At 35.8% G+C, this 25,223-nt stretch overlaps 1 long non-coding RNA gene across 1 annotated transcript; it reads left to right on the plus strand.

Moving 5' to 3' along the window:
• Window positions 1-14,456: 14,456 nt before the first annotated feature.
• On the plus strand, window positions 14,457-19,999 carry LOC132252680 (uncharacterized). The gene is made up of 3 exons (XR_009464434.1): window positions 14,457-14,548; window positions 19,743-19,812; window positions 19,903-19,999. It is a non-coding gene; the product is annotated as an uncharacterized LOC132252680 (long non-coding RNA).
• The last annotated feature ends 5,224 nt before the right edge of the window (window positions 20,000-25,223 follow it).

The following is a 25,223-nucleotide window of genomic DNA, read 5'->3' on the forward strand; positions in this document are numbered from 1 at the left end:
GTAAATAGCTTAATCATAAATTATGTTTCATATGTGAGTCCATAGTTATTTTAACAGAATCATTAAGGTTCTCATGGAAGTGAATTTGCCCTTTCACATGGCTAAATTAAAGATCTTTTAAAGAATAATGTAGAAGCAGGAGTGTACACACGAGCCTTTCTTGAAGAAAAACTAGTGGTCATATTGAAAATTTATTGATTTAGAAAATATATAGGTTATAATCTCTAGTTGGTCATCTGATTCTTTTAATCATAAGAAATTAACTTGACTTGGGTCTTAACTTAGTTTCGACCTTAGCATGTCTTAGCCTGGGCTTAGATTTTGGCATGTCTTAGGTATGAGTTTTGATTTTGGTGTGTCTTCAACTTGGGTTTGGACCTTGGTTTGTCTTGGGCAATGCTCAAACCTTGGTGTTGTTGACATTCATCGAAGGCATAAATGTTTTATCTTGGATTGAATATGCCTCGAATTTGATCTTTGAAGCTCCAAACTTGATCTTTGAATCTTCAAACCAACTATTCAAAGTTTTGAACTGGGTTTTCAAATCTTCAAACTAAGGCTTTAACGAACTTGTTAATTAAGTCTTGAAGGGAAGCTTTCTCTAATTCTTCCCAAGTGTGAAAGTCTTCCTATTTTTCCAATGTGATTTTGAAAACTTACTACCTATTTATCAAGGTTATGAGAGACATATTTTCATAGTTTTCCTTATTCCTTAATTAAATTTATTATTTAGGATGATTTTGGATATAATTGGATAGTTTTTACCATTCAAAAAAATATTATCTTTAATTCAAAACTAATATTTAGGAAACTTGGTATATTTCATCATGTCCTATTTTCGTAGAGCTCTCTAGGAAGACTAGCCAACAAGTTTCATCATCCTTTTCACCTCCTTTAGAGATCCTATGTGAACATTCCTTGTCACTCTAGAGTTCTTTTGATTTAGATGACCTTCCAACTTCTTGTTTCCATAAGCAGTGTAGGGAGGCATATTATTCATGATTTCATGAGCATTGAGTTAAGGTTAAGTATGAGCTCTCCTTACCTTCCTCTTGAGACACTAAGGTCCTTCATTTTTTTGTGAGCATAAATGGGATTCTCTAACTCTCTTGATAGGGGCTGCCTATCGCAATTATGTTTAGATTTCTACGCTAATAACCATTTTGCCTCATTATTAGATATTTCTTTTAGAGTTAACATATATGGGATGACTATCTTGGTTTCTGCTCATTTTATTTTATGAACATTAAGTCTTCAACCTTTCTTAGAGACGTTTCCACACTTCACTCCAAATGCATGTTTGATCCTATGGTGGGTCATGGGATCTTTCTATATATGTTTCCATGTTTATCATTGCTAGTGAGTATGGATCTTCACCATGTTTTCTAGTTACAACTTTTGCCTCTTGTCCATTATGCATGAGCTATACACATGGGCCCTAGCTAGGCCTCCTATAGAGTAGGAGGAGAAGATCAAGGTGATGGAGTAAGAAAAAGAGTAGAGCGGACTCAAGACTTGAGGGAAAGGTAGTTGAGAACATACTTATGTTGGGATAGAACTCTTAAAAGTAAGACATGAAGTGACAAAATTAAACTTGAGTTTCCACTAATATATCCATTGTTTGTACTAATATTAATTTGAGTATTCAAGCCTATACCATTTGCATTGTACATGACTTGGGTGCATTAAAAGGTGCACAAAAAATTCAAGCCATGAGTTCCTTTCAAGATTGATGAGTTATTTATAATCAATTCATAGACTTAAACAATCCATCAAAGGGTATAGTGCACTACCTCATAATTAGAGGGATAACTTGTCTTGGTTATTGGAATAGGCATGGTGATTGCACTAGTTTATATAGTTATATATTAAACAGGACCTATGATGAATCATGGCATTAGGTGTCGGGTAGTCATGATTCATTAAGCAACTATACTACATGGACTCTGATTACTACTCAAAAAGTGTTATTTCATAGCTTGTAATTAACTCTTTTAAACACTTTTGAGTAGTAGTTACCACCTTTTAACCCAATTAACATATTAAGGACCCTTGCAATCAATTCTAATCAAATTGTGTTAAGTTTTGGTGTTTTGATAGCTTTTTTATCACCAAAGCAATCCAAGATTGAGAGTTCTTTGGAATCCATGGCAAGGCACAGGGCGTCCGGACACACCATCGGAGTGCCGCGTAAGCTGTGGTAGGCTGTCATTTTCATCCGGACAACATATCCGGATAGGATATGCTATCGTCCGGGTGTGATGATCGCGAGTGTCGTGTGCTTCTCCATGAGGGAGTCCGGATAGGGGAGCGCGCCACATATCCTCTTAGAGAATCCGGATGGAGCTGCTCCGCCGCCATTCCACCCGAATGTCTTACATCCAGAATTCTCCTCCGCCGCCATTCCACCCGGATGTCTCACATCCGGCACACACCTTCTCCAGATATTTCACATCTGGCACCTGACACCGGATGGGAGAGGAGGGCGTTTCAACTTCCCCGGTCAGACATATCCGGATCCTCTGATAGTGCTTATCCGGAGAGTTTCGCAGCCATTTTCCACAGTGCCACGGTGTTCTCCTGAAACTTCCCGATATGTCCAACCGACATTTTGAGATATTTTTCTGCACAGTGCCGCGGTGTTCTCTTGAAGCTTCCAGATATTTGCGACCGACATTTTGGGATATTTTGAAATATTTTGCTTTAGATATTTGTTGTCTAAATCCCCAAAATCTCCTTGTAACCCACCAATTATAGGATTCCTTAGTTATTAAGTTTGGAAAAAGGGTGAATAACCCCTTATATATAGTTTGTAATTTTCTTTAAAGAATTATCTCGGGAGTTTGTTCTCGATGATCAATCCTTTGTACAGTTTTGCAAGGAAGTAAAATACAGAGCACTTGCTCTGCTTTTCTTATATATTTTTGTTTTCTTGTTATTTTACTTTCTAGCCAATCAAACTCTGAGGATTTTTCCTCAGAGAATGAGAGGCTAGGCTTTTAGTTCCTTGGAGTTAAGGTTGCCGGGAAAGGTTCCAAGTGCAAGAATTAGTAGCTTTGTGGTTTCAGCCATTAATGAAGAGAAAGTGTGACCTGTTAATGATTTCTATGTTTTTAGTTTACTTAAAACGCCTTTAAATCACCTGGGCCAACACTTGGTAAGGCAAGTGATTTCCGTCCATGGAGATGCACTAGTTTACCTCTTGCGAGCCTTTGGGAGGTGGTTTGAAGGTAGGATTTTCTAGAATAGCCGATACTTGGTAAGCTTTTGGACTCTAAGGAGACATCCATTAGTTATCTTTTGCGAGCTTTTGACCGGAAATCCAAGGTTAAAGATCACCTTGAATGGAAAGTGCTAGGTGAGAGGTATGAGCCATTGCAAGGTGCATCAGTGAGAGGGATTTAGTGTTTGAACCCATTAATGGGAAGCATCTGTACAAAACCGGTTCGGGAAATAACTATATGTTAAATCCCCAATGCGAGGAAAAGAAACAAGTGATCGGAACTCCCTTTTTGTACAAGGAATCTGAGCCTAGTGATCTAAACTCCAAGAAACACTTTTCTTTATAATTAAAATCAGTTATTATTTTTGGTTAGTTTAAAACCAAACCTTTTTCAACTAAAGTTTATGTTTTCTTTTAAAGCTAACCTTGAAATGAAAAGGCACCAATTAAGCTTTGAATTAATATCAATTGTGAAGTGAAAACCCATCCCAGAACGATCCTAGAGCCACTATGCTATAGTAGCTTTGTCTTTGCTACCCTAGTTCATGGTGTAATAGGTTATAAATTTTGTTGATTACTCCCGCAATCAAGGAGCACCAGCTGGACATGAATCAGCTAAGACACCAATTGGGAACGAATCAGACTCTTAACCTTGAGAAGATATTGAACTTGTGCTGAAGTCATCACTAGCTTTAACTTATAGGTGAAACTCTAAGGTGGTCATATATTCCCTATGAATTAGGTCACTATTGATGGAGGTTGGTAATAACAGGTATTCTCAATAAAGACACCATGATATCTCATAGATTTGAGATAACATATCTCATTACGTGATTCTAAGGACATATGTTCAAGAAAAATGTGGTTATAATAATTCTTGAATTAGAATTTGATGAATGCTCTTTATGAGCAAGAGTATGCCAGTTAATCATATAATACTAGGATCTGTAACTTAATGATCGAAGAGGTAATCTTAAGAGGATGATAGTATATACCTCATTAGATTACAAATACTAGTTCATAAGGAGTTTGCATGTAGTGGATAGTAGGTCACATACCAAAGTTTTGTCTTGTCTAATCATAGGATACCAAAGTGCAATTGACTCTTTATAGTGGGATATTGAGTTAACTTTAGAATCGAATTTTAAAGGAACCAATATTTTCCTATGGGTCTTAGTATTCCCCGTTTGAGTTCCTTATTAATGGTGGCATAGTTTTTGTTTTAGGGAATTATGGGTTTGTAGTTTATATGTGGGCATAAAGGCATTTTGATAAAAATTCAAGGTTATAGTTGTTCTTATGAATAGCCTTTTGAATTAGGCTAATTAATTAATTGAATCTCAATAGGGTTAATTAATTATTAAGACTCGAGTGCGATAGATTAAGTGACCCAAGCCTAAGTTGGGCTCAAGTCAATTATGCCCACAAAGATGCCTATATAAACCCCTTTATAGGTTTAAGGCTATATTTTGTACACTCTTGTCTTTTAGACTCCAGATAGAAAACCTGAGCCTCCTTCTTTAGAGAGAAGACCGCCTTTCTCTAATGTTAAGATCTGTGAGAAAGAGTGATCATGTCGAAGATCATTCGGTCTACGAGATTCACGACACTTGTAGAGCTTCTTTATCATATTAGAATTGACTTGGGAACATCTAGATCACAAGTATAATGCACTAAACTCTATATCTAAGTTTTTGAATGCTATATTTCGGATCTAGAGAGCCTTATGACCGATTACATGTACCCTAAAAGATCTAGGGTTGAGAATGGAAATATCTAGGTTTTCCTGCAAATGGTATCAGAGCCTTAGGTCAGGATTTAACATGTTAGAACTATTGTAGGGTGTGCTAACTCTTGCTTGTAGGGTTATCTTATTAATCTCATGGCCTAAAAGATGAATATATGAGATGTTTTTATCCGTTCAATTGAATATGAATGAATGTGGTTGTATTTTTTATTCTCTAGATTGGGTTATACACCCCATAAAGGATATAGGATTTTTATTTCAATGTAAAAACCTTTAATTTTGTATTAGATAGGTTGTAAGCTCAGCTTGAAGAGCATAGGATTTTTATTTTATTGTAAATTTTTTTTTAATTCTATTTAGGGTAACTTAAGAGAAGGAAGAAGACATTCATAGAAGAAGACCCTTCCAAAAAAGCAAGAATCAATGTGCAACCTATATGAAATCTACATATAGTAGCTTGTGTGTAGGAATGGCAATTTCACGGGTTTTCCGGGTCACCCGCCCCGCCCCGCCCCTATTGGAACAGGTATAGGAACATGGAAATCGGGGATGGGTTGGGTTCAGGTTTTTTTTTAAAACTCGAATCGGGTTCGGGGCGGGATCGAGTTTAGTTATAATTTGACCCATCCCGCCCCGCCCCGCCCTGCCCTGAATATGAAATTACAACTTTACCCCCCACCTATAAATATTTGCTTCATCTTCTCATTTTAGGTATTCTTCTCTCATTTTAAGGTTCTCGTTCCTGTCGACACTAGGGTTGTTCCTCCCACTCAATGTAGAAATCCATCAGATAATCCATTCAATAATCTCATTTCCCCCATCTCCTCTCGATTCATCCTTGTTTATCCCATATTCACAAGAATCACAACTATTAGCGGTCTCATGAGTTTACGCTACTGCCATTTTTGCCATAGGAATCATATCTTCATGTATCTACAAACCGGTATAATTTTTTGTTGATTTTTTAGTTGAATGATGCCTTGATTTGGTGTTGTAGTCCATTTCTAATTCGGGAAAGAGATACGAGATTTAGGATTTTTCAATTTCCGGTTTCAGATTTTTGCCATAGGAATCATATCTTCACGTATCTACAAACCGGTATGATTTTTTTGTTGATTTTTTAGTTGAATGATGCCTTGATTTGGTGTTGTAGTACATTTCTAATTCCGGAAAGAGATACGAGATTTAGGATTTTTCCATTTCCAGTTTCAGATTACTGAAGGACTTTTTTTTTCTATTAGTTTTCGGGTTGCTATTTAGGGTTTTGAATCCGTTTCTTGCGAATCTTAATAGGGACAAAGCAATTCTTATCGTCAAATGCTTCCACTCCATTCATATTGTTTCTAGGGTTTCTTTAATTATTGCTTGCTAACCTTTGGCTTTGTAATGTGTAGCAATTATTTTATCTTTCTGCACTTGCATTGTTTTTTCAATTTAATAATTTGAGTCTTGATCTAACCATGCTTTTCATGTTACAGAAGCTATAGCTATCACAGTTCCCAATCGATTCTTGATGGTTACTACCAGTGGAGGCTTAAATCAACAGAAAACTGGGGTAATTCTTGTAGCATTCATATTATATATTAGTTAAAATTTATCCAAGTTCATATCCTTACCTATCAAAAAAAAAAAAAAAACATGTTTATATCCTAGCTCTTCATTGGCCTTGGAGGGAGTTTGCTTTCCTCTTTTGGGTTGAAGGTTTAAGTAATGGTACAAGCAGCATAGGAAACTGAAATGAAGGTTAGGTTTTTAGTTGAACTGCTTTGCCTTAGGGTATATAGCTTATGAACGCAGAACTCAACATGAATTGCATTATAGCCTTCGTGAGTCAGATTGAAGACTTATATATTGATTTATTGATTTCTATTACAAAAAACTTATATATTAGTTTTGAAGTATCGAATACAAGGTTGTAAAGCAATGAATGATGAAGTAAATTGTCAGTTATTGAGTAAGCGACATAGAGTTCAATGTGCGCTCTGATACCACTATTCACTACCACCTGTTTTCATCACTTTTTGTTTCTTTCCGTAAATTTTCTCATTTTATTAGCTACCTATGGCAAAAAATGTCTTTTGGATGTTAATTTGTTTGGTTTGGGGTGTTTTTTTGTCAGTTTCTAGGGAAAATATGAGAGATTTTAAGGGGATATTTGGGATTGTTCTTCTTATTGGGATCATTGTAATTGCAGCTTAATCAGAAAATTTGGAGAGTCCAAACGTATAGCAAATCTGTAATCCAGTGACAATAAGGTGTGGTTTTTTTCCTAATTTTTTTTCTCATTTCAGCATGTTGCTCATGTGGAACTTACTAGCTAGTAGTTGTCAAGTCCCAAACCCCAATAGTTAAGAAATAGCCTACACAAGGTGCTCAGTTCGAGTGTTTGTGTAACTCATTGTTTTCCTTTTTTTTGGGCAACACTCGAAAAAAAGCTCTGAAATCCATCCAATTAATATGTGGTAACAAAGTGTTATTAATTTGGGTTTGAATGTTTTACTTATAGGCTTTATTTCATGTTAAGAAAAATAACATCAGAAGAAGGGGAAAACTTTTCCATGCCAAGTGTGGGTTCAACTCCAATTACAGGTAGTACTTCAACTATTGATGGAACCTTGGTATCTAAAAGAAGAAAGTTGACTTCGGTTGTTTGGAATGATTTTGATAAAATCATAGAAGATGGAAAAGATTATGCTATTTGTAAGCACTGTAAAGGAAAACTTAAGGTCGATAGTAAGAATGAGATAAAACACTTACATGTACACATAGATAGGTGCATGAAATGAAGAAATGTTGATATTAGTCAACAATTATTGGCAGTAGAGAGAAAAGGTCATGGAAAAGTTCAAATTGGTGGTTTTACCTTTGATCAAGAAATCTCAAGAGAGAAGCTTGCAAGTGCAATTATATTGCATGAGTACCCACTTTCAATAGTTGACCATGTGGGGGTTTAGAGATTTTGCTACTGGTCTCCAACCCTTATTTAAGATGGTTTCCTGCAATACGATTAAGGGTGATATAATGAAGATTTATGAGGTTGAGAAAGATAAGATGATTAGATACTTAGAGAAACTTCAAAGTAGAGTTGCTATCACAACTAATATTTGGAGATCAAATCAAAAGAAAGGTTACATGGCTATCACTGTACATTACATTGATGAGTCTTGGTTACTGCAGCATCATATTGTAAGGTTAGTTATGTTTTTTTTTTTTTTAACTTCCAAAGCGATTTTTTATTTGATCCTTTAATGATACTGTTTGTGTTAATGATTTTTTTTTCTTAATTTAGGTTTGTTTATGTGCCTCCTCCACACACAAAAGAAGTTCTTTCAAATGTATTAATGGATTTCTTGTTGGATTGGAATATGGATAGAAAATTATCTACAGTCACTGTGGATAATTGCTCAAGTAATGACGGAATGATCAATATCTTGGTGGAGAAATTATCTTTGAGCGATTCACTCTTATTGAATGGAAAAAAAATTTCACATGCGATGTGTGACACATGTGCTGAACTTAATTGTTAAGGAAGGTTTGGATGTCATTGAAGTAGAAATTGAAAAAATTCGTGAGAGTGTTGCATATTGGTCAGCAACCTCATCAAGAATGGAAAAGTTTGAAGATGCAACTCGCCAATTGCGTATTCCATGCAATAAGAAGTTAAGTCTTGATTGTAAGACATGATGGAATTCCACATACTTGATGTTATCAATTGCTATAACATATAAAGATGTGTTCCCACGTTTGAAGCAACGTGAAAAATACTACACGGTTGTGCCATCAGAGGAAGAATGGAATATGGCAAAGGAAATATGTGGAAGATTGAAATTGTTTTACAACATAACAAAGTTGTTTTAGGACAAAATTATCCCACTGCAAATACTTTCTTCATCAAAGTGTGTGAGATCAAAGAGGCATTGTATGATTGGTTGATATGCTCAAATGATGTTGTGAAAATGATGGCATCAAGCATGTTGCAAAAGTTTGACAAGTATTGGAGTGGGTGTCATATTGTGATGGCAATAGCAGCTATATTTGACCCAAGATACAAGATAGAGATTTTAGAGTTTTACTTTCCACTAATGTATGGGTCTGAAGCTTCAAATGAGATAGAAAAAATATGTGGAATGTGTTATGAGTTGCTTTTTGAGTATCAATCAAAGTCTAAGTTGGGCCAAGAAACTTCATCTTATGGTACTTCATCAAGTTCAACTCTTTTGGAGTTAAACTATGATGAACAAGATCCTCTTTCAAAGTTTGACTTATTTGTTCATAGTACTATTGGAGAAAGTCATACGAAGTCAGAGTTAGATTATTACTTAGAGGAGTCTATTCTGCCAAGGACTTCAAATTTTGATGTTTTAAGTTGGTGGAAGACAAATGGTATAAAGTATCCGACTTTGTAGATGATTGTTTGTGATATCTATGCTATTCCAGTATCTACAGTTACATCTGAGTCAGCCTTTAGCATGGGTGGTAGGGTGGTATCAAAACATCGCAGTAGGCTTCATCCAAATACTTTGTAGGCCTTAATGTGTGCTCAAAGTTGGTTATGGAAAGTAAAAGAAGGTAACTGATTTACATAATTATCAATTTTATGAATTGTTTTTTTATTAAAATATTTAGTAAAGTTTTATAATTTTTTTTTTTTTGTGTTTTTTTTTTACTAGGCGATTCATCAATTCATGACTCACAGCTCCAACTCACAATAATGGATGAAAATAATGATTTACTTGTGCTTTAGATTTTTTACTTAAGATGATGCTAGAGACTTTTTTTTTTTTTTTTTTGCTAACAATTTCTTTGTAATGTCTTTTTTTTTTTTTTCAATGTTGTTAAGCTTATGGATATATTTTAATTCTGGATGTTATATTTTGGGATGTCTTATATGATGTTGATTACCATGGTTGCAACTAAGAACCGCCTGCTTTACAATCAAGTTCAAGACTTGCAAGGTAGACTCCTTGATAGGAAATGTGGGTGCAGGAACATATGCTAATTGAAGCCAACAATGCCTTGAGAAGGAAAGTACAAATTCTCAAATGAACTTGGTCTTTGATTTTAGATTGAAATCCTGTGTTATAGGAAGTGGGTCTGGTCAGTCTAGTCCAAAGGCCATTAACAGGCCTTCTAAGTCCAACTTGGTTAAAGAGGATTTAGGAATTTGCTTCATTCTGAAAATGATTTATTGCATGAATTGTCCCACTTTCATTCTTATGAGACCTTTTGGCCTGCCTTGTTGCTACTTTTCACCAGTCTCCACACTCATTACCTATATTTGTTTTATTAATCACCGCCAAGCCATTAACTCACTCTCAATTTTGTGATCTTTAGCTGGAAAAATATAATGGAAAATATCCCCTTCAACAATCATGGGAAGCGGCAGGAAACAATGGTGGTCTACTAATGGTTCTTCTTAGTATATTTGTTGTTGTTTGTGGCTCTTTCGAATTTGGGTCATGTGTAAGTATTGAGATCTCTTCCAATGTTGTCCTTGTCTCATTTGGTTTGAACATAATTTCCTGAGTCAATGAACTTGAAAGAATATGAAAAAGCATTCTACTAGCCATATTCAGAAATCAATGGCCATAATATTATCTGATTTGATATATTTATGTATATGATTACTACTCAAAAAGTGCTATTTTGTAGCTTGTAATTAACTCTTTTAAACTCTCTTGAGTAGTAATTATTACCTTTTAACTCAATTGACATGTTAAGGACCCTTGCAATCGTTTCTAATCAAATTGTGTTAAGTTTTGGTGTTTTTGATAGCTTTTAGCTACACCAAAGCAATCCAAGAATGAGGGAGAGCTATATATAGTTCATGGCAAAGCTTTTGGAAACTCAAATTCATGAAGAACCAAGCTTTGGAGCTCCATAGCCCTTTGCCAAAGTCGTTCAAAGTATGCAAGGAAAGAACAACAGAGAGAGGAAAAACAGAGTGAAGAAAACAGAGGACAGCAGCTGCAGTCTTCTTTCACACTTTTGGAGCACTTACCGAAGTCCATTTTCTACATTATATATATCATTTCAAAGTTTAGGAAGTCAAGAATCCAACGCTTCAAACGGTGTACGAATTGGAGCTGAAATGAGGAAGATATGGCCTTCGCAAGACAACTACATCCAGCTCATTTCCATCCAGGTAGGAATTCCATCCGGGTAGGAATTCCATCCGGGTAGGATTTCCATTCGGGTAGAAATTCAATCCGGGTAGGAATTCAATCCGGGTAGGAATTCCATCTGGCTGCCGCCATTTCCATTCGGATGTATCACATCCGGAATCTGGCTACCGCCACTTACATCCGGCGCCGCATCCACCCCCGGATGACATCCGGAATTCAGGATCCGGATGGGAAAGGAGGCGTTTCAACTTCATCCGGCAGACATATCCGGATGGGAAATGAGGTGTTTCAACTTCCTCGATCAGCCATGTCTGGATCTTCCATGGCGTTTACCCGGATCACTCCAAGCTGAAGGCAGAATGTTGCACAGCTGCAGTGTTCTCCTGAAGCTTCCTGATATTTGCGACCGACATTTTGAGATCTTCTGGGATATTTTGCTTTAGATATTTGATGTCTAAATTCCCGAAGTCTCCTTGTAACCCACCTATCATAGGATTCCTTAGTCTTTAAGTTAGAACAAAGGGTAAATAAACCCATATATATAGTTTGTAATCTTTTCGATAAAGGGGATCTCTAGGAGCTTGTTCTTAGAGACAACCCTTTGAATAAGTAATATATATATACAGAGCACTTGCTCTGTTTTTGAAAAAAAAAATATTTGTGTTTTCTCGTTCTTTTTATTTCTAGCCAAACAAGCTCTGAGGAAGTTTCTTCAGAGAATGAGTGGCTAGAATTTTAGTTCCTTGGAATTAAGGTTGCCGGGAAAGGTTCCAAATGCAAGAATTAGTAGCTTCGTGGTTTTAGCCATTAATGAAGAGAAAGTGTGACTCGTTAATGATTTCTATCTTTTTAGTTAACTTAAAACTCCTTGAAATCACCTAGGCCAACACTTGATAAGGCAAGTGATCTCCTTCCATTGAGATGCACTAGTTTATCTCTTGCGAGCCTTTGGGAGGTGGTTTGAAGGTAGGATTTTCTAGAATAGACAACACTTGGTAAGCTTTTGGACTCCACGGAGACATCCATTAGTTATCTCTTGCGAGCTTTTGACGGGTAATCCAAGGTTAAGGATCACCTTGAATGGCAAATGCTAGGTGAGAGGCACGAACCATTGCAAGGTGCATCAGTGAGAGGGATTTAATGTTTGAACCCATTAAGAGGAAGCATCTGTACAACACCGGTTAGAGAATTGACTATATGTTAATTCTCTAATGTGAGGAAATGAACCAAATGACCCGAGTTCTGTTTTTTGCATGAGGAACCTACCTTGTGAACCTAAACCTCCAAGGAATGCTTTTCTTTATAAGTAATTTCTATTACTTTCTTTGCCGTTAGATTACACCAAACCTTTTTCAATCAAAGTTTATGTTTTCTTTTGAAGCTAACCTTGAAATGAAAATGCACCAATTTAGCTTTGAATTGGTATCATTTATGAATTGAAAACCCTTCCCAGTGAACGATCCTAGAGCCACTATGCTATAGTAGCTTTGTCTTTGCTACCCTAGTTCATGGTGTAATAGGTTACAAATTTTGTTGATTACTCCCTCAGCCAAGGAGCACCAGCTGGACATAAATCAGCTGATACATCGACTGGGCATGAATCAGTATACTATTTTCCATGTTTAACCCTCTAGTGGTTTCAATATGGGGATCTGTTTCTCTTGATTCTGGTAGATTTTTACTAGGATATGGTATTGGTGTTCTTTCTTATGTGGTATGTTTTCCTGTGCAGCATCTCTTCTTTGTGTTAAGAAAGAAAATTGTCCCTCACTTAAACTGGATAGCAATGAAGCAGTAGAAGATTTATTTGATGCAAATTATGTCTCATATTCAAGGGAGCTCATAATGTTCTTGTAGACCCTGCTGTTGGTAAGAGAAATTGACTGTTTCTCATTTATATTTCAAGGATTCACATAATTTCAAGGTGTTTTGGCATATTGAAATGAAATAAATCACATTACTTCTATGTAAGATCTGAAATTAAGTCAGTTTTATTTCTCATAGTATCTAAAGATGATTTCTTTTTTAGATTTCAACAAATGATGTGAGTTCCATTTCTTTTATGACATTTGTGATGATAACTTCAGTTATGGGATGACTCCATTTTCTTTATTAATAACTCCACTTTGAACAATAGACGTGTGGAGAAATATCATGTGCACAACACTCCCTGAAGCTATGAACTTCACAAAGTCACTTATGTCCTGGGCTTTACTGTAGAAATATCTCTTTACAAACATTTGTTATATGAAGGGATGGGGGTTGCTGCTGCTTCTCAGGCCTTTGATGCTAAGAAATTGGATATGGATAAATTTGCCTCTCTGAGTCCTGATATGTTGAAAAAAGATAACATTGTCGTTAGAATTAGAGGCCATTACTTCCCATGGGATGCAGCTGCACCTATTGTTTTAGGATTGCTTTCATTGGAGCTCTTGATTATTTGGATTCATGTCTAGTTGCTCTATGTTTTAACAGTTTGGAGCTCTTGATGAGGGTGAAAGACCATGTTCATTCAGCATATCATAGTCATATCAAATAAGCTAAAATACAATAGTGCTTTTGATATTTGGTAATGGTCATATCATTTGTTTACTCTTGACTCTTCTGCCTTTAGTTTTGGTGGAAACAATGGACAAGTGCTTCAAAAATGTATGCGAGCTTGACATAGTGTTCAATTATAGCAAGGAGATATTTTCTCCTCCCTCATTTTGCTTGGTGTCAATTTTAATGCTTGGAAATGGGTACTTTATTAGCAGGTCAAATATTGACTAACATTATTTTCTATGTTTCTATACAATGATCACAAACCTTTTAAAATGTTTGAGCCCATGATGGTACTTCACTTATAAAATTAAATATACTACATGTCTTGCACTACCATCCTGAAAGACTAATTCAAGTTATTTGGGTTGACTTGGATAGTTGTTCATTCTGTTCCAACTTCCTAGTTGAATGAACTGAACCAATTTTATAAGTTATTTGGTAATTCTTGAAATTCAAACGTGTAACTTAGAAGTGTGCTTCTTTACCAACGCCTAAATGTTGTCTTAGAATGGTCACAAGATACACTTGTTTTGACATCATTACCATACTATTTAGTATTTCTTTTTATAATTACTGGCCCACCAAATTGTATATTCGCTGAGGCCCCCCAGATGCAAATTTTAAACATTTTCAGTATACATTCATTTTCTTGTTTTTCTTTTGTCTGCTATAAGAGGTTAAATAATTACCCTTCCACACAGCTCCACCCAGTTGCATCTTCACTGAGGCCTTCCTATGCAAATTCTAAACATTTTTAGTAAATGTGCTTTTTCTTGTTATTGTTTTGCCTGCTATTAATATTTTTAATGTTTTGCAGTTGCATACTATTTTGGATGAGAACATTTTTGGTGGTCAAGTGCTAGAAACAAGTTCTGCAGAAGTTATGAAGGTTGTTGAAGAAATATCAAGGTGTTCTCTCTCTCTCTGCTTTTGTCTGTTTCTATTTGTATGTGTTGGTGTCAATGGAATTTTCTGTGTTTCTGTTTCTTTCTTGTTAAAGTATATTATGTTATGGGCTCTAGGCCCAGTTAGGTTACTTGTATAGTACTTGTACTACACACTTGTACCACACAGTACTTGTACCGCACACTTGTACCGCACCTTTGTACTGCACCCTTGTACTGCACACATATGCCTCCTATATAAAGGCACTGATGTATACTCTTTAAAACACAGAATAGAATACAATTATTAGCAGTCTTGTCTTCATTAGTGTGACTTCCTTCTTTCACTAAACGCTTCCGCCATCACAACTGACGTTGTAGCCTCTTGCCGTTGAACCTCCGACGTCATTCAGTCGTCGTCCTTGGGTTCCGGACCTGCAGCCGCCGTCGTTAAGAAGTTCCACACTGCACAGACCACTGCCCTTTGCATCACCGCTGCAAATATTGCTCCGATTTCATTTTTGAAGGTACCACTGAGATCGTCCATTGCCGATCTATACATTCGTGGATATCTCGCCGCCATCGGAGACCGCACACACCTCCACGCGCCTCCACGCACTGCCACGTCAACCCTAGCTGCGTCAGCATCCACTGATCTGCTGACGTCATCTCCACGTCATCTTCAGTCGTTGACCGTTGACCGACCGTTGACCGTTGACTTTATGGTTGACTTTTTCTCGGCCAGGTTCTCCTTACCCAGTTTTTCGTGTAGATTTCATTTCTGCAGTCGATTTTTGCATATTGTGTCCCTAAATGGATAAAAAGGATGTTTTTCTTCCTCGCCCCATCCATACTGTATTGGAGGGGACTAAAAATTACTTATCCTGGTCTCAAGCTATGCGCAGTTTTCTTAAGAGCCGCATGCTCTGGCATTATTGTACTGGTGCAATGACTATTCCTGTCAAGGGAGCAAGTGAAGAAGATGATGCCTTTCTTAGTCGCATGATTGAATGGGATAGTCATAACCACATGATCCTCACATGGATCCGGAACACTTCCATTCCCTTTATTTCCAATCTATTGGGCAGCTTTGACGATGCAAAATCTGCATGGGATATGTTGACCAAAAGGTACTCCACTACTCATGGATCCATGAAATATCAGTTAGTGGTTGAATTGCATCAACTCAGGCAAGAACCGGGGCAATCCATCAATGACTATTATGATCAGCTTCGCTTCATTTGGGACCAAATTGACCTTTCTGATCCAACTTGGGCATGCTCAAAAGATGCTCAGCAATATGCTTCCATCAGAGATGAATTTCGCCTCTATGAATTCTTGATGTCACTTCACAAGGACTTTGAGCCCATTCGTGGTCAGCTGTTAAATCGCAGTCCTGCTCCCTCTCTTGATACTGCTGTGAATGAGTTAGTTAGAGAAGAAGCTCGTCTTGCAACCCTTCAAGCCCAGAATAAGCTCAATATTTTGGCTATTACTCCATCTACTCCACTCATAGAGCAACCTCAGCAATTAGGTGATTTTTCTGGCTCTAGCAATCGTCGCAAGCAAACCAACAAGAAGTTCTGCAACTATTGCAAGCATCCTGGCCACACCATTGAGACTTGTTACCGTCATAACAAATCTACTGTTGCTGTTGCTAATACTGAACCTACTCCTCCAACGGTTTCCACGTCCCAGTCTTCTGGATCTACTATCAACCTCTCCTCCACTGAACTACAGGAGATCATAGCTCAGGCTGTTCGTATGGCTGGTAATGCATCTCTTTCCATTGCCTTATCTGCTCTACCTGGTAAGTCTCAAACTTGGCTCTTTGATTCTGCCTGCTGCAATCACATGACACCTCACTCATCCCTGTTCTCCAAACTTGACCCTGCACCACATCCTCTAAATATTCATATAGCCGATGGTTCCACCATGCATGGAAATAGTCTAGGTTTTGTTTCAACCTCTACTCTTTCTGTTCCTGGAGTCTTCCACGTACCTGCCCTATCCTATAATTTGTGCTCTGTGGGACAATTAGCTGAACTAGGTTATCGCCTTATTTTTTACTATTCTGGGTGTATTGTGCAGGATCCGAGGATGGGGCAGGAGCTTAGGACCGGTCCTAGAGTTGGGCGTATGTTTCCCGTGAACAATCTTCATCTTCCACTTGTTGCTCCTGTTTCTGTTGCTGCTGCAACAGCTGCAGTTTCTTCCTTACCTTCTCTTGCACTTTGGCATTCTCGTCTTGGTCATGCACCATCTTCTCGGGTACAACAGTTAGTGTCTAGAGGTCTGTTGGGTTCTGTGTCTAAAGACAATTTTGATTGCACTTCATGTCAATTAGGAAAACAGCCAGCTTTGCCTTTTAATAACAGTGAATCCATTTCTAAAAGTATTTTTGAGTTAATTCATTCTGATGTTTGGGGACCTTCTCCTGTTGCTAGTATTGGTGGATCTCGATATTTTGTTGTTTTTATTGATGATTATTCTCGTTATAGTTGGATTTTTCCTATGAAATCTCGTTCCGAAATTTTATCAATATATAGCAACTTTGCAAAAATGGTTGAAACTCAATTCTCCAAACGTATCAAAACCTTTCGATCTAATAATGCTCTTGAATACACTCAACATGCATTTCAAGCTTTGTTACATTCCTATGGCACTATACATCATTTAACTTGTAAAGGTACCTCTCAGCAAAATGGTCGAGCCAAAGAAAACTTTGTCATATTCTTGACACTGTTCGTGCTCTACTTCTTTCTGCCAAAATTCCTGCCCCATTTTGGGGTAAAGCTAGTCTTCATGCTGTTCATGCAATTAACCGCATTCCAAGTGCTGTCATCCATAATCAGACTCCGTATGAGCATCTCTTTGGGTCACCCCCTAACTATCATCACCTTCGCTCCTTTGGATCCGCTTGTTTTGTCCTTCTTCAGCCTCATGAGCACAACAAACTTGAGCCTCAATCTAGACTCTGTTGTTTCCTTGGTTATGGCGAAACTCAAAAGGGGTATAGGTGTTATGATCCTGTCTCTCATCGTCTTCGCGTTTCTCGTAATGTTGTCTTTTGGGAACATCGATTGTTTGTTGAACTCTCTCACTTTCGTTCTTCCTTGACTAACTCCTCTGTTTTAGAAATCTTTCCCGATGAGTCTCTTGTTCCTTCTACAAATACTTTTGATCCTCATTTAGACTTCTCTCTAGATATCTTTGATGCTTCTCCTAGACAGGTTGCAGATGAACAGATTAATCACGAGCTACCCCACTTTGAGCCTGGGTCCCCTACTCCTGCTCTGCCTGAAGATCCTCCACAAGACATTCCACCTCGCCACTCAACCCGGGTAAGATCCATTCCTCCACACCTCCTTGACTATCATTGTTACACTGCCTTTGCTACACTTCACGAGCCTCAAACCTATTGTGAGGCCTCTACTGACCCTTTATGGCAGATTGCAATGAAAGAGGAACTTGATGCATTAACCAAAAACCATACTTGGGACCTGGTTACTCTCCCTCCTGGACAGTCTGTGGTTAGTTGTAAGTGGATCTATAAGATCAAGACTCGCTCTGATGGATCCGTTGAGCGCTATAAGGCTCGTCTTGTTGCCAAAGGTTTTACACAAGAGTATGGGATTGATTATGAAGAGACGTTTGCTCCAGTTGCTCGTATCTCATCTGTTCGTGCTCTCTTAGTTGTTGCTGCTGCTCGTAAATGGGATCTTTTTCAGATGGATGTTAAAAATGCCTTCCTTAATGGGGATCTGAGTGAAGAAGTCTATATGCAACCTCCTCCTGGTCTCTCTGTTGAATCAAACAAGGTTTGTCATCTTCGACGTGCACTTTATGGTCTCAAACAAGCCCCATGTGCTTGGTTTGCCAAGTTCAACTCCACTATTTTTCGCTTGGGTTACACCGCCAGTCCATATGATTCTGCCTTATTTCTTCGTCGTACTGATAAAGGCACTATTTTGCTTCTTCTCTATGTGGATGATATGATCATAACTGGTGATGACCTTAGTGGCATTCAAGAACTCAAGGATTTTCTCAGTCAGCAGTTTAAGATGAAAGATCTTGGACATCTCAGCTATTTCTTAGGTCTTGAAATTACTCATTCCACAAATGGTCTTTATATTACTCAAGCCAAGTATGCTTCTGATCTGTTGTCTCAAGCTGGACTCACTGACAGCAAAACTGTTGACACTCCAGTTGAACTTAATGCACATCTGACACCCTCGGGGGGGAAACCATTGTCTAATCCTTCTCTTTACAAACGATTGGTTGGCAACTTAGTTTACCTCACAGTTACTCGTCTAGACATCTCCTATGCTGTTCATCAGGTGAGCCAGTATTTTTCTGCTCCACGATCAACTCACTATGCTGCTGTTCTGCGCATTCTTCGATACCTGAAGGGTACCCTTTTCATGGCCTTTTCTACTCAGCTCAGTCTCCTCTTGTACTCCGTGCATTCTCAGATGCTGATTGGGCAGGAGATCCTACTGATCGCAGGTCCACTACAGGTTATTGCTTCCTCCTTGGTTCTTCTTTGATTTCTTGGCGAAGAAAGAAACAAACTTTTGTGGCCCGCTCCAGTACTGAAGCAGAATATCGTGCCCTTGCTGATACCACATCTGAGCTCCTTTGGCTAAGATGGCTTCTTAAGGACTTGGGTGTATCCACCTCCTCTGCTACTCCTCTTTATTGTGACAACCAAAGTGCTATTCATATTGCTCACAATGATGTCTTTCATGAACGGACTAAACACATCGAGATTGATTGTCATTTTATCCGTTATCATCTTGTCCATGGTGTTCTTAAGCTTTTCTCCGTCTCCTCCAAAGATCAACTTGCAGATATCTTCACCAAGTCTCTTCCTAAAAGACGCACTCGTGATTTAGTTGACAACCTCAAGTTGGTCTCACATCAACCTTGAAGTTGAGGGGGGTTGTTAAAGTATATTATGTTATGGGCTCTAGGCCTAGTTAGGTTACTTGTATAGTACTTGTACTACACACTTGTACCGCACAGTACTTGTACCGCACACTTGTACCGCACCTTTGTACCGCACCCTTGTACTGCACACATATGCCTCCTATATAAAGGCACTGATGTATACTCTTTAAAACACAGAATAGAATACAATTATTCTATATTTCTAACATGTCTATATTGGTGTAACACTGGAATTGTGTATCAATGTTGTTACCTTCCTGATGCAGGTTGGAAACAACCTCAAATACTATCACACTTGTCCCTAAGTCCATTTCTGGTTGGCGAAGTTGATAGCATGTGAGTTTAAGAGACCTCGACGTGATCGTCCCAGCATTACAGATTGAAAATAAATTCGAACGGGGATAATTGATTGTTATACTGGTGTAGGCATGAATAGAAGTCATTGGATGCTCTAGTGATGGACTTGTTTTTCATTACCTCAGATAAGTTGATGGCTCATAGATGTGCAGTATGGGTAGTTCCCTCACCTTTTTAAGTTCAAGAAAATGGTTATTTGTGAGCGATCAACATTGGTTGTTGGGCTGTTTACCACCTGGTATGTCTGCACTTACTGGGTCTGCCTAAGGATGCAAGATTTGAAAAGGTGAAGGCCAGGGCTATGGCGTGCTCCACTTTTTTTTGTATGTAATAAAGTCCTTGTCAGAGTGTTAGTTTGATACCAAGAGAATTGTGAGCATATTCTCAATCATTTCTAGACATCCTTTATTCCAAGCTCATGTAGGTTGATTAATGTTTGTAGATAATATCTTTTAGGATGAACCTGCTGTTATGGGTTCTCTATGGTGCTTCTGTTGCATGAATTATCAAGAGAAATTTTGCCAGATGCTGGATGTCAAATCAGTCGAGGAGTGAGTCGAGTGACCATAGGATTGAAAATCACAAGAACACAAGTGGACGTCCATAATCTGGCTTGATATTGGGCCCATAGGGTACAAAACTAATAATTGAAATGAACGCTTCTGATCAATCCTGTACAATGATGTATAAGCTGGGTCGCTTGGGCCTGCTCCACAAGTGACAAGCCCAATTTGTCTTGTGCTCGAGAGTAAGAAACTGACAATTGATTGTGAGGCACGTAAAGCTGCCCAGCCTAGCCTACCCCGCCCCAACAACACATACCCGGGTCGGGCCGAGCCGGGGATGGGATTTTAATTTTAACTCCATAATGGGGATGGGAATGCCCCACCCCGCCCCAGGTTTGGGACGGGATGAGAAATAACTAAATATTTTGGGACGGGAATGGGATCCATCCCAAACCCGCCCGTTGCCATTCCTACTTGTGTGCAACCTATGTCTAACTTACGTGCTGAAACCTTTTTTTTTTTTGGGGGGGGGGGAGTAATTTAAGATTTTTCTAAATTTTAGTATTTTTGTTTTTTTTTTCTCACCTTAATTTTTGTTTTAGGGGTATTTTGATATTTTATTAATTTTTGGAATTTTTTAAATTCTAAATTTTATTACCAAAATTTGTGATAGGATTATTAAAGGTTGTGGGAAATATTTTTATTTTTTAAAATTTTTTATGCTATTTATTATAATTAATTTTATTATTGGTATATTTGGCATAAAAACTTAATTTTGGTAAATCTTAATTAGATATATTTTTCATTTTTTTTTTCCAAACTAAGATTCTTATTTAGATTGGAAACTACAAAAAGATTAGCAAATTTTTTTAGAAAGATTTCATGAAAAAGATTGATAGTTATTCTTTCCTTTTCAACAATTAATTCTTAAAGATTTTATTTTTAAAATCTTTTCAAATTATTGAGATATTTTAGAATAAAGTTTCCCTTTTAGAAAGAACTCTTATTTTCTATATTTTGTATAAAAAAAAATGTATTTTTCCTTATTTGTACAAAATTCTAATTTAACATAATAAGTATATTTTTAAAAAATTTGTGATAAACAATTTATTATTAAAAAGGTTACCAAAATGGTTGTGGAATGTTAATAATTAATTTCATGAAAATAAAATATTTTGAAAATATATTCCAAAATAGAATGTTAATTGAAATTAATGTATGAAAATGGAGAATTTTAGTTGAAATTATTTTAGAAATTCTTGAAAGCTTATTTTTAAATAAGGTAGTCTCATGGAATATATATATTTAAAGTATTTTAAAATTCTTTCTCTCCTTTTACTTTTAAGTTCCAATTTAGGAAATAAATATTTTTGGACAATTGAAAATATTTTATCCATTAAGAAACTAATTAAAAGGTCTAAGAAAACGTAGTAATTTGATGGAAATTTTGAAAATATTTTCAAGATAAAATTTTAAATTGGAATTGTTTAAAGAAGGAGAATTCACAAAAATAGATTTTAAAATTTGAGATTAGAGATTCATATAATCAAGATGATATGAACCAACTTCAAGATACCAAAGAAAGTTTAAGTCAAACATCTAATGATAAAGAAGAATGTGTTGAGGGCAGTTGTGAATACCAACCTAAGATCATAAATGTCATTAGTAAGGAATAAGAATTAATTTTAGACTTGTTAAACAAGATAGAAAATTCATCAATTAAGATAGAACTCTACAAAACCTTCAAGAATTCTGTTCACAAACCATATAACAAGAAAACCATAAATCCTTTCAACTTAAATGAAATTTTAACAAGATTTAACCAAAAATCTCCCAAGGAAGTAACTATTAAGGATCTTTATGAAGAAATAAGATGGTACAAGTAAGAAGTCCAAGAATTAAGACAATTCGCCAACATAGGTTTAACTGACCTTCAAGATCAGATTAATGAGATTTTAAATAATAATAATCAAGAAACTCTATAATCCTTAAAAGTCAATGAGAAAATACTAGAGTCATGCTTAAATGTCATAAACAATGTCATTTTCCAAAAATGGAATGTCTTTTTAACCATTGTAATAAATAATGAATTTGTCATCAAAGATAGTTGCCCTAATAAACTCAAAAGTAGCCTTAAATAGTATTCAAGAAGGATTAGTTCCAACCAAGCATTATGAAAAAAACTAAGGAAAACCTTTATGGTGCCAATGGAGTAAGGCTTAAGATTAATTACAAATGGTTTAAAGCACATCTTTGAAATCAAGGGATATGTATTGAACAATCCTTTATTTTGGTTCAAGATTTAAAAGAAGAAATAATTTTAGGAAAACCTTTCCTAAACACTATCTACCCTATTACTAGAGTAGATATTCAAGGTTTAAGAAAGAACTCTTGGGATAGGAGATTCTTTTTTAGTTTGCTTATCCTCCGGATGAGAGAAACATAAATGAATTAAGAACTATAGAAATTTCAAAAAAAAAAAAATTAAGGAAAATCATATTAACTCCCTAGTTCAAGAAGTGAGTTATAAAAGAATTGAAGAACAATTAAAAGTTAAGAAAACTCAAGATGTCATAGAAAAATTCAATGAAAAACTAACAAGAGAAGTATGCTCTAAAATTCCCAATTCATTTTGGCATAAGAATAAGTGTGAGGTAAAACTACCTTATGTCCTAGAATTTAGCGAGAAAAATATTCCCACTAAAGCAAGACTAATCCAAATGAATAAAAAAAAATTGTTAAAATAGTATAAAAAAGAAATTCAAGATTTTCTTGATAAGAAAATTTAAATTCCCTTAGAGTTGCTCCGCCTTCTATGTTCAAAAACAAGTAGAACTAGAAATAAGAACACCTAAGCTTGTGATTAATTATAAACCTAATGATGTATGAAGATGGATTAGGTATCCTATACCTAATAAGAAAGTTCTTCTACAAAGATTAGTAAAATCTAAGATATTTTCTAAGTTTGATATGAAGTCACGATTTTAGCAAATCTAAATTGTTTAAAATGATAGGTATAAGACAACCTTTATAGTACCCTTTGGATATTATGAATGGAATGTAATGTCCCTTAGACTTAAGAATACCCTTTCAGAATTTTAAAACATAATGAATGAGATCTTTAATCCATTTTCAAGGATGAGGATTGCTTATGCTGCTGAGACTTTGAAATTACTGGAAGTTGCATAGTCCTAAGGGATTTGATTGATTTGAAGGATCATAATACAAAGGTTTCCTAGAATCTTGTGGCCTCTGTGAAGACTAAGAATATATATATATATATATATATATATTACATTCCAATATTTTATATTTCTTTAATATTTAAACTTTATAAAAAAAGTTTTTTTATTATGTTATTCAATATATAAAAACAATTTATATATTAATATTATTTTATAACTATTTTTTAGTTCTTCTTTTTAATCACAAATTTAATTTCATCATAAAAAAAAAATATTTTTCAAAATAAGTAATATAAAAAAAAAAAAAAAAAATTAATTATAAAAATAAATAAATATATGATACATGGAATAGATATATCTCACATGCATTTTAGCTTAAGATTAACATATTCTATATAAAAGGTACATAAAAAAGAGGATGGATAATATATTCTTTTTCTTATTTTATCCCATATTATATCCAAGTTGCAAAACATAATCTAAAAGCATTGAGGTGTTATATGAATGTTTATTTTCCATCATATGTAGACTATGCAACTCCTCCTTTACATATAACTATATATGTACTGAAAATTACACGTAACTTTCCATCAAAATCTTTGTAACACAACATTAATACAATTTCTAAGGAACTTCGTCAAGATATATAATGATAGTGTAAAACCTGAAGTATCATACTTTTAACTTGAGGTCATCAAGCAAGCCCTCCAACAATCAGTGAAATATCACAATTCTCAATTGTTACTAATTGTAATAAAATTAAGGTCCAATATATTGGGGGGGTGGGTGGGTGGGAAAGATAAAAGAGATAAATCTTCCATGTTTTGTATTTCCATGAGAATGATGTCGTAATGCGCGCATCTCATTTGGTAAATAATGCCATTAGGGAACTATCATCTGTCGATAGCAGTTGAAATTGGGTTGGTCGGGGCAACCATTGGTTGGTGAGGACTATGGACTATTGACCGCCTCTAACTTTGACTTTGAAAGAGTTTCCTTAATTAAATAATTATTTTAATATTTAAAAATATTTAATTTCTTAGAACTATTTCTATGATCTCTGGAAATAGTATTTTATTTAATTTTTCTTAAAAAAATTATAAATTTTAAATCTCGTCTAGAAAACAAAAGTACAAAGTAGTATATTAGAAGTGAGTATATCCCTTGTATTGCATTCCGATCAAAATATACTAATTTTGCTATTTTAGTAGGGAATTTTGCTCTACTTCCTATCAGAGATTATGAGCAACTTATTGTAACTTTCTCAATGGATTAGTTAACTTTTCCAAAAAAAGTCACTAGATAAAAGAATTTCGACTCTAAGTATGATATAATAATTTTTTAAAATAATTTAGAACTTAAAAATTGAATCAATTAATACTAGATTTTCATTGCTTTTAACCTCAAAAACAGAAAACAAAATAATAATGGAACATAAAATATATGTTGTAGCTGATCATTTCAAATCTATTTCCAAAAATGTATCCCGTTTGATAATATATTTTAGTGTTTTAGAAAAATGTTATGGTAATATATTTTGCTGCTTTAGAAAAATGTGGACTGAAATGGTCCAAGCAACAAGGATAAACTTTTTAACCGAGTCATCGCTCTTTAGCGGGAATTTGTTTGTCATACAAATAATATATACTCAAGCTTCAAATATTAGCAAAGGAGAAAGCAATTCAACACCAACTAGAGC

This window comes from Vitis vinifera, chromosome 16, assembly GCF_030704535.1.
Source record: "Vitis vinifera cultivar Pinot Noir 40024 chromosome 16, ASM3070453v1".
Taxonomy (NCBI): Eukaryota; Viridiplantae; Streptophyta; class Magnoliopsida; order Vitales; family Vitaceae; genus Vitis; species Vitis vinifera.